At 46.0% G+C, this 8,879-nt stretch overlaps 1 long non-coding RNA gene across 1 annotated transcript; it reads right to left on the reverse strand.

The window, feature by feature from the left end:
• Positions 1 to 5,537: 5,537 nt before the first annotated feature.
• LOC138752261 (uncharacterized) lies at positions 5,538 to 8,551 on the reverse strand. Its single transcript, XR_011350457.1, has 2 exons — positions 6,449 to 8,551; positions 5,538 to 5,945 (listed from the first exon to the last, which is right to left on the reverse strand). It is a non-coding gene; the product is annotated as an uncharacterized lncRNA (long non-coding RNA).
• Between the last annotated feature and the right edge of the window lie 328 nt (positions 8,552 to 8,879).

The raw sequence follows: 8,879 nt of genomic DNA on the forward strand, positions 1-8,879 counted from the left end.
GCCCTTTCGGCCCATGAGCCCCTGCTGCTCAGTAACACCTAATTAACCTACAACCTGCAGGATGCTTTGAGGGGTGGGAGGAAACCACAGCCCCTGGGGAAAACCCATGCAGACACGAGGAGAAGGTGTAAACTCCTTAAAGACAATGCGGGGTTCGAACTCCAATCCTGATCGCTGGTGCTGTGACAGGATAGCATTGACCACTGTGCTAACCAGGCCACGGTAGCACAGGATGAAATGTTCCAATTATAAGGCGAGCTTTGGAGCATGGAGAGATGAGGGAGGATCTAACAAATGTGCAGAACATTATGAGGGACAAGGATAGGATAGAGATTGGGGAAGTTTTCTCCTTGGTCAGTGTTTATGGCCAGTGCACCTCTGCCCACCTTGAGGTTGAAGATCTAGAGGGGGATTGAAGAAGGATTTTTACATCCTGGAGGTGGTTAAAATCGGAACCGCGCTGTGCAAAGGGGCAGTGGAAACATTGACAGAAGTTCAGCAAAACTCCTGTTATCTGGAACTCAAACAACCGGCAGCCCCAAGCATCCAGCAAAAAAAATTGTGGTAAAAAATGTGGAAGCTTAAAAATGGCATGCCTCACAATCAAGCAACACGCAATCTCAAGCATCCAGAAATTTCACTTATCTGGCATCTATCAGTTTCCCATTGGTGCCGGACACTTGGGGTTTTATGGTACTTGGATAAGCCCTTGAAATATTGTGGTCATGGTCCAAGTGTAGGGAAATACAGGGCTAATACAGACTCAGTGGGCTGAAAGGCCTGTGGATGTGCTGAATGAGTCTCTGACGCTATAATTCCACAAAACTGGATGCAGTTGGCTTCCACACAGCAGATGTCTATGTGGAATTAGGATGCTGTAACCGAAAGTATAATCGCTTGTAATACTATGTAAGAATGTTAAATTTCTAAAGCTCCTCATTATGCCCTCAGCCATTTCTTGTCCTTATGTTCTATTGGCTAGAATTCGCTGTGCAGAGAGCCATTTTATGCAATTCCTTTGTCAACGACATCTGTGCCTTTCTCTCCAGCATTAACAAGTGTGACATGCGCTGGCTCAGACTCTCGTCTCAGGATGTGACAGGAAGAATGGTTTCCAGACTGACAATGAAGCTATCTTCCTGCTGTTTATAGTGTAGGAAACTTTGTAATCCTCTCAAATCAACACTAAAGAAACATATGGACCAAATGGTCTCCTTCTACAAATGATCTATTCCACAATTTCCCAGCCGAAGCTACTTGGCAACGAAGATCCCCGTGTCGTTATGTAAGAGTTGTTGACTCCCGAGCGCTAACCTCCAGCTGTGATTAATCAGTCAGAACTTATTGTCATGAGATTCGCTGTTTTGCAGCAGGGTCACAGGGCAAACATTTCTATAAAACCACCTTAAAATAGGGCAAGAAAAAGAGAAGGACGAAGTAAGGTCACGCTTGTGGTTCATGGTTCATTCAGGAATCTGATGGCAGAGGGGAAGAAGCTGTCCTTGAAGCTGAGTACTCATCTTCAGGCTCTTGTGTCTTTTTCCCAATGGTAGTAGAGTGAAGAGGGCATGACCTGGGGGGTTGGGGTCCTTGAGGATAGAGGCTGCCTTCTTAAGACACCACCTCTTGTAGATGTCCTTGATGGAGGGGCCGTGATGTTGCAGGCCAAGATAACAACCTTCTGGAGTTTTTTCTTATCCTGAGCATTGGCACCTCTGTACTAGACGGTGATGCAATGACCCAGAATGCCATCCTGAGACCATTTGGTCCATATGTTTCTTTAGTGATAAACCTGTAGATTGGATTTAAACTAGAACATCAGCAAATGCTGGGGGCTGGTGACTGTGGAGAATGTCTGCCAAGCTGCCTGTCTCCCCTCTGGCGAGCCTTGCTGTACCAACATTGGCTGTGGATTATCTCTACTGTTAAGGACACTCCCCTTGGATATAACTGTATATGCACCTATTGTCTTTCATTATTGTACCATGAGTTTCTGCTAATAAAAGCCATGATTATTGTTTGACCGCATCGTCTTTGTCTACTTCAACTGGCACTTCAATTTTATTAACAGAAATGGACGCAGCCCTCAAGCCAGAGCAGCTGATAATCGACCAGTCTGCCCCGAGGGCCAGAGAAATTTTCAACCACTTGTTCATTACTAGATTACTACATGGCTCGAAACAACGTGGTCGATGAGGCGATACAGTGGGGCCACCTGAACTCTCTGCTGGGTGAGGTCCCTTTCGCCAGGAGCTACCACTCTGACTATAGCCCGGGAACGTCTGACTGCTTACTATACAGCGCCACGGATCGTGGTGCTTGCTCGACACCAGTTGCTGACTAGACGCCAGAAACCAAGGGAAAGTGATGCTGCCTATGCGCTGGCCCGCAACTCGCTGGCAAACGAATATGATGTCAGGGCAGTCAATGTGCAACAACACCGCAATGCCTTTAAGCTGGATGCTTTTGTCAACGGGATTGACTCCAGTTACATCCGACAGACGCTGCTGGAGACGGAGCCCCTAACCTATGACCGGGAAGTCACTCTAGCCAAAACATTGAGAAGTGCCATGCGGTCCAGTGAAATGCTAGAAACCGAAAAGGAAACATCCAGGAGTCCTGGAACCCCGAAGGAAAGAAAAGGGGGAACTCCTGAAAAATGCTACTTCTGTGATAAGAGCTGGCACCCCAGACAGAAGTGCCCGGCTCGATTTGCTACCTGCAGCTATTGTGGGAAACTCGGCCACTTCGCTAAAGCATGTAAGGCGAAAAGTACTCCCACTGATAAGAAGAAGAGAAGCACCAAGAAAATGCATCCTGGAGCTGCAGGAATGGAAGACAACTGTGAAAAGGGGGAATCTTCAGACGAGCAGGCTGAATCAACTTCAAGTGACGGCGAGGTGAGATCCCCTGTGACAGCTCAATTGACTGTAAAGCTTGGGGGATGTTACGGACTGGAACGGTCCCCCTATGAAGGGGGAGGTGAATGGTGAGACCCTTGATTGTCTAATAGACTTGGGGAGTACTGACAGCTACATCCACGAGAGAGTTGCCATAGCCTTAAATTTGTGGAGATATCCAGCGACCCGAAAGCTATTGATGGCTTGTAGTGAACTTACAAAAACTGAACGGGACAAGTGTAAAGTTACTTTAAATTTACAGGGACATTGCCTGGCTGATGTGTGGCTCTTTATTATGCCAGAGCTCTTTGCCCCTGTGTTACTGGGGTTAGATATTCAATCTCAGATGAACAGTGCATGAACAGTAAAAGCCATGATTATTGTTTGACCACATCGTCTTTGTCTACTTCATCAACTGGCACTTCAATGCCATGCACAATGTGCTGGAGAAACTCAGCAGGTCACGCAGCATTCACCAGACTGTAAAGGGTAACCAACGAGTCAGAAATATGAAAAACGCATAAAAAGGCAGGGTAAGTGGGGATGAGAGGAGGGAAGGGAGGAAGGGGAAAGGGGAGGAGCACGGGCTTACAGGTAAGAGGTTGTAGGTGGACGCAGGTGGGAGGAAAAATATCTAAGTGTTAGGGAGAGAAGGCAGAGGACTAAGAAAGGGTAGGCAGCAACTTTGGTTGCCCATTACTTCCCACGGATGCTGCATGACCTGTTGAGTGTCCAACTATGAAGTAGTGTTCTAAGGGGACTTAGAACATTTGCAGTTATATAATGAGATCCCAACTTTTGTACCCAATGAAGGATTGTGCACTTACTCGACTGTCCCTTCAATGAGGTTAATCCAGTAAAAACTCAAAAATGGTGGAGGAACTCAACAGGTCCTGCAGCATCCATAGGAGGTAAAGATATATAACCAATGCTTCATACCTTGGTCAAGGTCAGGTTATTCCTACAAGCTTGAACCCATCTACTCATCTTACTTCAGCGCCATTGATGGGGACAGGGACGTGTTCTTTCTCCTGAAATCAATGATCATCTCCTTCATCTTGATGACATTGAGAGAGAGGGCCACCTTTCCCATTTCTCCTTACCTCCCCTCCCCACCAAACTCCCAGCTACTTTGGAAATCAGATACTGCCTCCTTTCCACGCTGTCAGCAAAGAGTTGGTATGCTCTTCCTGTGTCTGCGTGGGCTTTCCCCGCGGGCTCCAGTTTCCTTCCACCGTTCAAAACATAAGGTGGGGTGGGGGGGAGTTGTAGGTTATTTGGGTGTAATTGGGCAGCATGGACTCGTGGGTTGAAATGGCCTGTTACCGTGCTGTATGTGTAAAATTTAAACAATTTAAATTTAAATCCTCCCACTCATTCTATTCAGATTCAGAGTTCAGATTTATTGTCAGATTTAATTCATGACATCACATAAAACTCTGAGATTCTTCTTCTTCTCCATGAACTTTACAATGACATAAAAATAATCTTGCTAGAAAACAAATAGCCATGCCAAGGTTGTTATGGGCCATCTGTTTGAAAGGAACAAAAGAACTTTGAGTGAGGGAGGACCTCTCACTGTTCAAGCTGATGAAGGTCTCACTTCAGCTTGGGAGGAGGTCCTGGCCTCTCCAGCTTGGCCCATCATTCAACATGATCATGGTGGATCTATCCTAGCTTTCATCTCCCATTCTGTCAGTGCCCCAGAACTTTCAAATCCTCAAAAGTTCCAACAAAAATAAAAATTACCGACCTCCATCTTCAATACTTTGAGTGATCCAAGGAATCACCACACTGCAAAGTAGAAAATTTCTACATGGCCTGGTTTTAAAGGACTGGATCCTTATAACCAGCCCCCCCACTTATTTGAGAAACTACCAGAAGTGAAAACATAGAGCAGTACTTCTCAGCCTTTTTCTTTCCACTCACATACCACTTTAAGTAATCCCTATGCCATAGGTGGTCTGTGATTAGTAAGGGATTGCTTAAGGTGGGATATGGATGGAAAGAAAAAGTTTGAAAACCTCTGTTTTAATCATACCTAATTGACTCGTTATGTTCACAGTTTCATGACTCCAAAGGAAATGGGCCAATGACCATTTATCTCAAGCAGAATATTTCAGTAACAATTGGGTCTAGAGCAATGGTTCTCAACCTTCCCTTCCCACTCACGTACCACCTTAGGCAATCCCTTACTAATATCAGAGCATTGATGGCATAGGGATTACTTAAGGTGGCATTTGAGTGGAATGAAAAAGGTTGAGAACCACTGACATAGAGGTTACAGAACAGCACAGACCCTAAGGCCCATGATTCAAATTTCATATCCACCTCCACAGGGTCTAAATATCTCCATTCTTTGCCTTTCAGGTGCCTTCAGGATAATCTTTGTCACAACAAGGTCCCATTTCATTCTTCGGAACTCCAGACTCTCTACTTAGCACCTCAGCCTTCCTGAACCAACCAATCAAAACAACTTTGCCTGCATTCCACCCCTCCTCCACCCCCCCCCCCCACCCACCTTTACAGGCAGTGCCCTTTTAAGAGAGAGAACCGTCAACCTGGAAGGGAATTAATTCTCATCACGGTGAAACAAAACTTCACTCACAGCCCAAAGCATTTGATTACTCCACTGCCTTGTGCCATCTCAGATATTCTTTTACTTGATCCACTTTCACCAAGCGTAAAATGAAAATGCTGTGTTCAATTGCTGTCACTGGAAATTGTCTCTGAGTGACAGAGATTCTCAAGGAATAGTTGGAGAGAAACGCCAAAGGCAGAAATGGCATTGACAGATACTGGCAGGCATTTTGCTCCCCGCAGATCAATGGGTCGTCAGCGAGGTTGAAGTACAACATTAAGGCTCCCTGAAGTGGAAAAGTTTCAGATTCCATCGTTGAGGTTAACTGCTGGACTGTGTGTAGAACTGCACCTTCATTGGCCGTCCAAGGGAGGATGCACACAGCACAAGGAGCTGAAGAGGATCAATGCTGTACATCATTATCCTTGTTCCAGGACTGAGCTCAAGGGAAGCCCCAAAGCCTCCTGGATATGGAGAAAAAAAATCACTCGTGGGTGGTGCTGAGATCCTTGAGTTTTGAGAGGGGGCAGGAGACAGAGGAAAGTTACTGTGGAGTAAATGATTAGGAAGTGTTAAAAGGACACGGTGGGACAAAGGTGACCTGGAAAGTTGTGTGGAGTGGTGGCAGCCCAAACCAGACGAGTGACAGGAAGGGGGCTTGGGGAGTATTGCAGAGTTGATGTTATAATCAGATCAGCCATTGAATGGCCAAGGCAGGGTGGAGGGATCGAATGGCTTACTCCTTCTCCTAACATGGATTATGGATAAGTCAGGCTTTGTGGGGACTTTGTCAGGTTCCATGTGGAAACAATGTCTTGTCTCTCACAAGTGTCAGTGTGTTTCAATACAGATGTCTGCAAATATACCATTGATGCATCCCTGCACGATGTTGGGGATGGCCAGTCACAGGTCTCCAGTCTCTGTCTTTTATGGGCTCACCAATTCCACCTCCAAATAGTCAACTCACCAAGGATCCCATGCAGGTGCCCCATCTGAATCAGCCTACCATGAGGGGCCGTGTCAAACACCTCACAGAAGTCCATGTAGACTGCATCCACTGCTCTACCCTCAGCAAGCATCTTCGTCACCACCTTAAAGAATGCAATGAAATTGGTAAGACATGACCTTCCTCCCACAAAGCCACGCTGACTATACTGCATCTGACCATGACTTTCCAAATGTGCATATATCTTATCCCAAACTATCTTTTCCAGGAGTTTCCCTACTACTGATATGCGGCTTCCTGGCCCATATGTCGGCACATGTATCTGCTGATCTCCAGGAGGGGAGAAGAGAGAGTGGGATGTATCCTTTAACAAGTCAGCTGCTGTCACAAGGCAATGGAAGGTGAAGTTAGAGTCTACATTAAATATGCCACACTGATTCCCTTGACCCTGGAAAAATTGTTAACTGATTTAATATATCTACCAATTTTCCCAATTAATTGAGTCACCATAAATCAAGATTCAAGATTTATTTATTGCATGTAATAATTACATCAAATTTGCTTGAGTCTGCCTTAAGAATGATAGATTCGCCATCAGCAGAAAATGTCGGGCGCCCCTCACAGTCAGAGAAAAAGAACCAAAAGGGAGTCCCCCCAGAGTCACTGAGAGCCCGAGCACTCCCGCAGCCTCCGCAGCCCAACAGACTCCAGTCCAAACCGTCAGTAACCCGAGCTCCAGATCCGAACCTCCGACACGACTCAGGGCCCACGGCACCCTCTCGCAGCCTGGCTCCGACACCCGGCACCCCTTCAGCCAACCTTGATCCTGTCTCCAGCAGTCCACAGCCTGGGGTGTGCCCCTTGATGGCAGTTGCCAGCAGCCCGCCGCCTGTGTGGGAACCTCATCTCTCTTCACTAACAGCCCGCCGACTGTGTGTTCTAAATCTTTACATCCGCTTTGGTTCTTTCATTGAACCAGCGGGTTCACTACATGTACATTTTGGAGGTGCATCTGTTTCTAAATTCAATAATACACCCATTTGTCTCTTGTCAGAAATAGTACACTTTAATTAATTTTGGATAATTGTGGGACTTGCTTTAAAAGGAGACAATAAATTCAAAAGAATAGATGCTCGATAAATATTCACAGTTATCCTCGTACAAAAATAATAGAGCAGACAATCTTTTTTGTGCTGTTGGAACAGTTCCTGATTAATATTTTTATTCAGGTGCCTGTCCGCTTATTGCTTGTACCTTGACGAAGGGCTCAGGCCCAAAATGTTGGTTACCCTTTGCTCCCCAGAGATGTTGCGTGATCCGTTGACTTCCTGCAGCACTTCTGTGTGTTGCTCTAATTCGTGATACTGGGATCCTATCCTTTTAACTGACCTTCATGTTACTTTACGGTCCTGATTCTCCTTCCTTCCTCCATCAGAGTCACCAGGTGCGCAGTTGACACGACAGTAGTCGGTTTCATCAGCCACAACAACCAGTCGCACTATTGAGAAGACTGGGCAAATCCTGTGAAATGATGTGAGAATAACAACCGATGTTTCATCGTGGACAATATGAAGGACTTCAGGAGGACCAGGGACAACCACCGTCCACTAGACATTAATAGATCGGTAGTGGAGAGAAATGAGAGCACCAAGGTCCTCAGAGTCCACTTAAGAATCTATCCTTGTCACACAACACCTCCTCACTTGTCGGGAAGGCACAACTGCGACTGCACTTCCTGAGAAGACCGAGACGGGCAAGACTACCAGCCACCATCCTGTCAATCTTCTATCGAGTACCTCCTGGCTGGCTCCATCACAGTGTGGTACAGATCCTGTAGAGTATTGGATCAGAGGTCAATCTACAGGAACATAGCAGTGGTAGAGAGGATCACTGGAGTCTTTCTCTTCCCCACTGATGTGATCTACCAGGATCGTTGCCTGAAGAGAGCTCACAAAATAATTGAAGAACCCTACCACCCTGCACTCCGCATCTTTTAGTTGCTCCCTTCGGGGATGAGATGCAGAGGCATGAGGGCCAGAACCACTAAAGCGAAGAAACAGCTTCTTCCTACGGGTCCTGAGAATGCTGAATGACTGACGAACTGCTCATACAAATCCTCCGAGAATCTACTATTTGGGTTCACAGAGAGACGAGTTTGGACACAAGTATTATTGAACACACAGGAGACAAACAGGTGAATACATCAAATGATACTTAAGTACTCTACTGCTAAATACCTTTTCACATCAGACCGAGACGGAAAGGTGTGCACTAATGGGTGGCCGGAGTACAACCTTGTTTGGCAAGTGATGCAACTTCTGAATAAGTTTCAGGCAAGGAGGTCACGTGATCTTCCACAATCCACGTATAACAACAGTATTTATTTATTTTTATATCTCTAAATATGTGCTGCACGTGTATGTATGTTATGTCTGCATGTGTGTTTGCATGT

Source organism: Narcine bancroftii, chromosome 2, assembly GCF_036971445.1.
Source record: "Narcine bancroftii isolate sNarBan1 chromosome 2, sNarBan1.hap1, whole genome shotgun sequence".
Taxonomy (NCBI): Eukaryota; Metazoa; Chordata; class Chondrichthyes; order Torpediniformes; family Narcinidae; genus Narcine; species Narcine bancroftii.